This window comes from Myotis brandtii, unplaced genomic scaffold, assembly GCF_000412655.1.
Source record: "Myotis brandtii unplaced genomic scaffold, ASM41265v1 scaffold56, whole genome shotgun sequence".
NCBI lineage: Eukaryota > Metazoa > Chordata > Mammalia > Chiroptera > Vespertilionidae > Myotis > Myotis brandtii.
Genome location: NW_005370080.1, coordinates 316,087 through 323,563, shown reverse-complemented (window position 1 = coordinate 323,563; position 7,477 = coordinate 316,087).

Genomic DNA, 7,477 nt, shown 5'->3' with positions numbered 1-7,477 from the left:
GTGGGTTCGCACAGGAGCTGGTCTGTGAGGCCGGCCGGGAGAAAGCACACTGCCTGCCTGGCTTCGATGGGTCACCAATGGGTGGCCCAGAGGCCCACACTGTGCCCTGGCCCACCATGTCCAGCCACACTCACCACATCTCCATGTGGGGACTCAGGCGCTATAACTTAAGCAGAGGGGTGTGTGCAGGGCCCAGGGGCTCAGGTGCTGCCCAGGTTCCATAGATCAGCTGAAACCTACCCTTCCACACCAGACGCTAGCGCTTTGATTGCCAGCCACGCCTAGGGATCGCACCTGTGCATGACTTTTGTGCACCGGGCCACTAGTAACTAATAATAAAATAAAACAATTATAACAATAACTGTAATAAAATTTATGTAAGTGTGTTTTCTCTCTCACTCTTTCTATCTCTCAAAATTCCTTATTGTACTGTATTCACCTTTCTTGTGATGATGTGAGAAGATAAAATGCCCATCCTACTCCTGAATCTGTGTAATCATCCCTTACTTGCAGTACATCGCTTGGTGTCACTCATCTTAGGAATCCCTTGCAGAAGTCTTCCACCCACAAAATTAATGCCTTTTCCATCTTAACTAAGTACTAATCACACACTGCAGCCATAAGTTTTACAGTTTGAGATGCAACAGCAAAACTAGCAGGAATATCTTGTTCCTTCTTCACAATTTCACAGATAGAAGATTTGTTCTCATCATAGATATTAGCAATCTCAACATTTTTTTTTCTTTCCCTGATAAGTCAAGAACTTTCACTCTTTCACTTTTTCACATAAAGGAAGCACAATTGTGTTTTACTCCATCTGGATTTCTCTTAGGCATATCTGAATTGCCAGCTTCACTAATCTTGAAGTGAAATAAGGGTTTCTTGAACACAAGCACTGGGAAACTTTGACAGTGGATCTGATAACCAACCAAGCCCCCTACTAAGTGACTAAAGGGTGAGTAGGAAGCACAGCATGGATACGCTGGACAGATTCACATCTCAGATGGGACAGTGAAATTTCATCGTGCTACTCAGAACGGCATACAATTTAAAACTTAATGAATTTATTCCTGGAATTTTGCATTTAATATTTTCAGGCCACAGTTGACCGCAAGTAACTGAAACCACAGAAAGAGAAACCACTGATAAGGGGGGATTACTGCATATTGTAAACATTTATATTTGACAAATTAATTCCTAGAACTTATAATACCAAAACAATGCAATACATCTGGTACTAATCTTAAGATAATTAAAGATTTTTAAAATATTACTTCATGGATCATCATAGGCAGTGTTGTCTGACAGAGGAACATGAGTTTTAAGTTGTACGATGACAATCGTCTTTTACTCCATCTGGGTACTTCTGTCTGTAACCTCATTTGAAGAGAATCCCAGTGTCTATATTTAGTGAACAGGTGGCTCCAGCAAATGATTTTCCTGAACCTACTTGGGACAGGCTCATAAACCAATGGTGATCAAGGTCTCTTCAAGGAGTTAATCACTCTCCAGTTCACAATACAGTTAAAGGAACCCATTGTTTTACCTGCTGGGTGAATGACAACAGAACCCTCAGAAGGAAAGAGTTCAGGACACAGTCAAGAAACAGGCTGAACAAACACCAGAGGTGAGACAGATCTACCACAGGTCACTTTCTGGCTCCAGGCCTCAGTTTCCTCAATTGTAGTTAGAAAATGCTTCAGACCAGAAGTTGGCAAACATTTTCTGGAAAGGTCTGGATAGTAAATACTACAAGCTTTATGGGCCAAGAAGCAAAACCAAGGCTATTTGTAAGTACTTATATAACAAGAAAGAAAATTCATGTTCACAATTTTTTCTCAACCATTTAAAAATTTTACATTTTAAAATGTAAAAGCCATCGCTTCTCGGCCTTTTGGCTAAGATCAAGTGTAGTATCTGTTCTTATCAGTTTAAAATGTAAAAGCCTTTCTTAGCTCCTGGACTGTACTAAACAGACAGTGGGCTAGATTTGGTGGGGGAGATGGAGTTTGCTGAGCCCCACTTTAGGTCAGACGTTCAGACCAGAAGTTGGCAAACATTTTCTGGAAAGGTCTGGATAGTAAATACTACAAGCTTTATGGGCCAAGAAGCAAAACCAAGGCTATTTGTAAGTACTTATATAACAAGAAAGAAAATTCATGTTCACAATTTTTTCTCAACCATTTTAAAATTTTACATTTTAAAATGTAAAAGCCTTTCTTAGCTCCTGGACTGTACTAAACAGACAGTGGGCTGGATTTGGTAGAGGAGATGGAGTTTGCTGAGCCCCACTTTAGGTCAGATGGGTGCTGTCCAACAGAACTCTCCGTGAAGATGGAAATGTTCTTTATCTGCACTGTGGCTATTGAACATTGGACATGTGGCTAGTGTGACTGAGGAATTGTATTCTTAGTTTTATTTCATTTCAGTGAATTTAAATTGGAATAGACACATGCATCTAGTGGTCAAGCACAACTTTAGAACTTCTCGCCACTTCCTTGGGCCCTGATATTTTATGTTTCTAAAGTCCACTGCCTTCAAGAGCATCTGTTATGTGAAGTTGACTTGAACATTGGACATGTGGCTAGTGTGACTGAGGAATTGTATTCTTAGTTTTATTTCATTTCAGTGAATTTAAATTGGAATAGACACATGCATCTAGTGGTCAAGCACAACTTTAGAACTTCTTGCCACTTCCTTGGGCCCTAATATTTTATGTTTCTAAAGTCCACTGCCTTCAAGAGCATCTGTTGTGTGGAGTTGACAGATATGGACAGGCCTTGGAGATTTTGCTGTCATTGATTCTTAGAACAGCATTGATTTTCACTAGACACATGGTTTTCTACAATGCGTCTAGTCTACCATCCCCATCCTAATGCTAAATTCCAATGGTGCAGAGAAGCACCATGAGAGCCACAATAAAACTCAAAGGGGTGCCACAGAATATTTTATATTTGAAGAAACCACGCCATACTTGGCATCTACCTATCTATACTAGCTCAACATATTTCTAATAGTTTGTAAAATGCTACTAGTTCATAGCTTCATCAGCAGACAGTGCTGCATTCCTTTCAATGGAGTCGTATCTTATAAAAGCTGGGTTTCAGCTGCAGTAATAAAACACAAGAACCACAATGCTGTCTTAGTCAATTCAGGCTGCTGTAACATAACAGTTTCATAGACTGGATAACAGAAACAACAGAAATTTACTTCTCACAGTTCTAGAGGCTGGAAGTCTGAGATCATGGTGACAGCCTGGTCACGTTCTGATAAGAGCTCTTCCAGGTTGGAGACTACTGACTTCTTCTGTGTCCTCACATGGTGGAAAGAATGAGAGAGCTCTCTGGATTCTCTTCTTATAAGAGCACTAATCCCACTTATAAGGGATCCACCCTTGCAATCTAATATCTCCAAAGGCCCTACCTCCAAATACCATCACAGTGGGATTAGGGTTTCAACATATGGATTTTGATACATTGCAGGTGTCCAATCTAGTTCCAAGATTTTTTTTTAATCCTCCCCTGAGGATATTTTTCCATAGATTTTTAGAGAGAATGGAAGAGAGAGGGAAAGACAGAGAAATATATATGTGACAGATACACATCGATTGGTTAACTTCTGCACACACCCCAACCAGGGCCCAGCCAGAGAGGAGCCTGCAACCAAGGTACGTGCCCTTGACTGGAATCAAACTCGGGACCCTTCGGTCCAGAGGCCCACACTCTCTCCACTGAGCCAAATTGGCTAGCGCTAGTTCCAAGATTTTTAAAAACACAATTTTTATCCCTTTCTTTCATTCTGCCTCAAAAACTGTAACTCTTAATTTTTCTAATCCACAGGACTCACCAACTTACTTGATAAATATTCCAATGCTAATTAGTCCTAACAAGAACAAAATGAACTTTCCCTGCCAAGATCTGGCTAAGGCAAGATTTTGTCCAAGGTTTTTGAGAAAACTTTCTTGAAGTATAATTGACCTTTAAACAACATGGAAGCTGTGGTGCCACCCCCTGTGCAGTCAAAAATCCACATGTAACTTTTGACTTTCCCAAAACTTTAACCTACTATTGACCAGAAGCCTTACTGATAATATAACATGTTATCAACATATATACTGTATTCTTACAATAAAGTAAACTAGAGAAAAAATGTTACAAAAATCATAAGGAAGAGAAAAATTTATCAATACTGTAAGTTTACAAGAAGAAAAACATCCATAGTATAAGTTGACCCACTCAGTTCAAAACCATGTTATTCAAGAATCAACTGCATTTGTCCAATGTAAACTGGGGTTTTCTAACTCACCATTAGAAGTATGTATTTATTTGTAGGGCCTTCAGTTCTTGTTTTGTTTGTTTCTTTAATGGTTAATTCCACCTTCCACCCCCACTATTCCTGCTTTTGCAAAGAATGTGAAGGAGATTGGTTCTACTACTGATCAACATTCTCTCTGCCAGAGAATAAGAGCTCATTACATGATCATCTCTACAAGTCAGCGAGCAGCCCTGTCTCCACTTGACCTGCAGACACAGAAAGTTTAAGGAGTGACCTGAAATCTTTATAATGCTCTTTCCAAATCCCAGGGTTCTTTGGTGTCTGGCTGCCACCTGCTAGAACAATGAATCTGAACCTATTAACATTTTTTTTCATTCTGATCATGGGGAAAAGTTGGGAAATATAGCAAGGGTCAGCATGAAAAAAAATATATAATCCATGCCCTGTTTTTCCTCTAGAACAGCAGTTCTCAACCTAAAATCTTTATAATGCTCTTTCCAAATCCCAGGGTTCTTTGGTGTCTGGCTGCCACCTGCTAGAACAATGAATCTGAACCTATTAACATTTTTTTTCATTCTGATCATGGGGAAAAGTTGGGAAATATAGCAAGGGTCAGCATGAAAAAAAATATATAATCCATGCCCTGTTTTTCCTCTAGAACAGCACTTCTCAACCTGTGGGTCGCAACCCTTTTGGCGGTCGAAAGACCCTTTTACAGGGGTAGCCTAAGACCATCCTGCATATCAGATATTTACATTACAATTCATAACAGTAGCAACATTACAGTTATGAAGTAGCAATGAAAATAATTTTATGGTTAGGTCACAACATGAGGAACTGTATTTAAAGGGCCAGAAGGTTGAGAACCACTGCTCTAGAACCTTCAGCAAGAATCTGAAATCTAAGGAGGGAGCTATGTGAATGTTCACCCTCTGCTAATTATTGAGACAGCTCAAGGGTTTCATCCAGGTTCATGGTAAAATCTCTACATTTGGGGCTGCCACTCCCCACCCCCAAGAGAGTAGGCCACACAAATGCATTTCACCATGGGGTCCAGGGTTTGGAAGTTCTGACTTTCAACCCTACAATTTCCCTTGGCTGAGATACAACCTACTTTACTTAGTTACATCCTACTTTGTCATCCTGGCACAAAATTTCTCTTTCCCATTGAAAACATATTAGATCCATATCACTAAAAGTGAAAAACGTCAAGGTCCTATTCAAACACCTCTGAGTTCTAGCAACACCTACTGATGGGCTAGTGGTAGCAGAGAGTGCCAGGGGAGGTGTAAGCCCAGCAAATTTCTCCTTTACAAAAACAAAGTGCTTATACTTAAAGGCTAAATGATCTTCTCACTCTGAGATTTCATGATTCTAAGGACAGCTCTGAGGGATTTTGTGGGCTCTCTTTGCTATACAACTATGAACAAATTCTATAACCTCCTTGTCCTCAAATAACTCCAAGAAGATGTTAAAAATAAAAAAAAATGTATAAAATATAATGTCTTCCAAGAACATGGAAGTCAAAGACTCTGAAGAGAGGACATTACCTGGGAGGCTGAATACCCTTGCCCACTGGGGTTGAGCAAGAGCATCTCAGACAGAAGGAAAGCATGAGCCTGGGATGGACACGAGTAATGCAGTCAAGAAAGAGCAAAGGTGAGCCTTAGCCTTTCTCAGCCTCTCAACTTGTCTTCCACCTCTAGTGTTTTCCCTTCCAATCCATTCTGTCTTCCAAACCAGAGAAATCTTTCTAAAATTCAATTATCTTGGTAGGTATGCTTAGCATGCTTGAAATGCACCCCACAGCCTGGCCATTCCTTATCTCTCCAGCCTCACCTTCATCAACTGACCAGTCCTTCATAGCTGCAACTCTGCTCCAACCACCACCGCTTGGCTAACTCTACCTGATCTTCAGGACTTAGCTTAAGGGTGGCTCCAATGAGAAGTCTTTCCCTCTACAAAGGCTGGTTTGGGTTTTTCTTCTAAGTGTCTACAAGTATCCAGCAGCACACATTAGACTATATCATAACGACCTTCTTGCTTGTCTGAACCCCCCAGGACTGTGAGGTACTTAAAAGTAGAAACTCGATAAATATTTGTGGAAGAAAGAAAGGAGGGAGGGAGAAATGGTGGGAGAGAGGGTAGAATCCTGGAGAAATCTCAAATGTGAGAAATAAACTAATGAAGAACTAAGAGCCAAGGAAGGAATAATGAGGAACATGAAAGAAAGGTACTATTGTGTGAGCAGAGGAGAAGAGAGCTTTTAGTAAGAGGCTCTTCTCATTGTGAAGGAAATACTCTGGCCAAATCAGGTTGCTGATGATTAAAACTGGGTTCTCTGCCCTTTTTTGTTCCATGAGCCTTTTGGCAGTATGGTGAAACCTATTGGCCCTTTCTCAAAATAATAGTTACTTATACAAGATAAAATACATATGATAATAAATAAAACTACTTACATCAGCATGTTAAAACATATTGTAAATCGTGTTTATGCTTCTTTGCTCATTTATTAAGTAATAAGATCTAGCAGTTAGTATATAAACCATTGTAATTTCCCAATAGTAATAAAAAACTACCTCCAGATATCTATATTAGTTGTAATGTGATTTTGAAATACTTATGGGTACTACTAGTACTTTTGTGGTTTGCTGCCTACACTCAGAATTGAAGGAAATGCTAAATTTCTGTTGAAGATTAATATTTCCCCATGAAAAATGATAGATCCTAACCAAGTCACTGAATTAGCCATGAGATCCTAGCTGACCTTTGCCAGATCAATTTCAGGCAGTAATGGAGCACAAGCCAGAGTAAAATTAAGTCATGAATGAATGGGAGGAGAGAAAGTGAAGGTCATGATTATAGGCTCCTCTTTCCAGATGTTTCTGTGAAAGAAAAAGAATGAAAAGACTTGGAGTAGCCTAAGGGGGGAGAAATGTCAAGGGGATAGAAAAATTGAACATCTTCTTGTGACCCAAAAAATAATGTCAGGAACATAGCTAAATCACTATAGGAAGCCATTCCCCCATCATGAACAAAGGACAACAGATGAGGACAGGGAGTTATTAGCACTGTGTGTAGTAGTACAGGGAGATCAAGAACTGCACAACCTCACTGTCAGAACTGCAGGAAGAAAAGACCATCAAGCCATAGCATTCTTTTTCGCTGAAAAGTAACCAACTCTTGTTGTTTAGAATAGGAC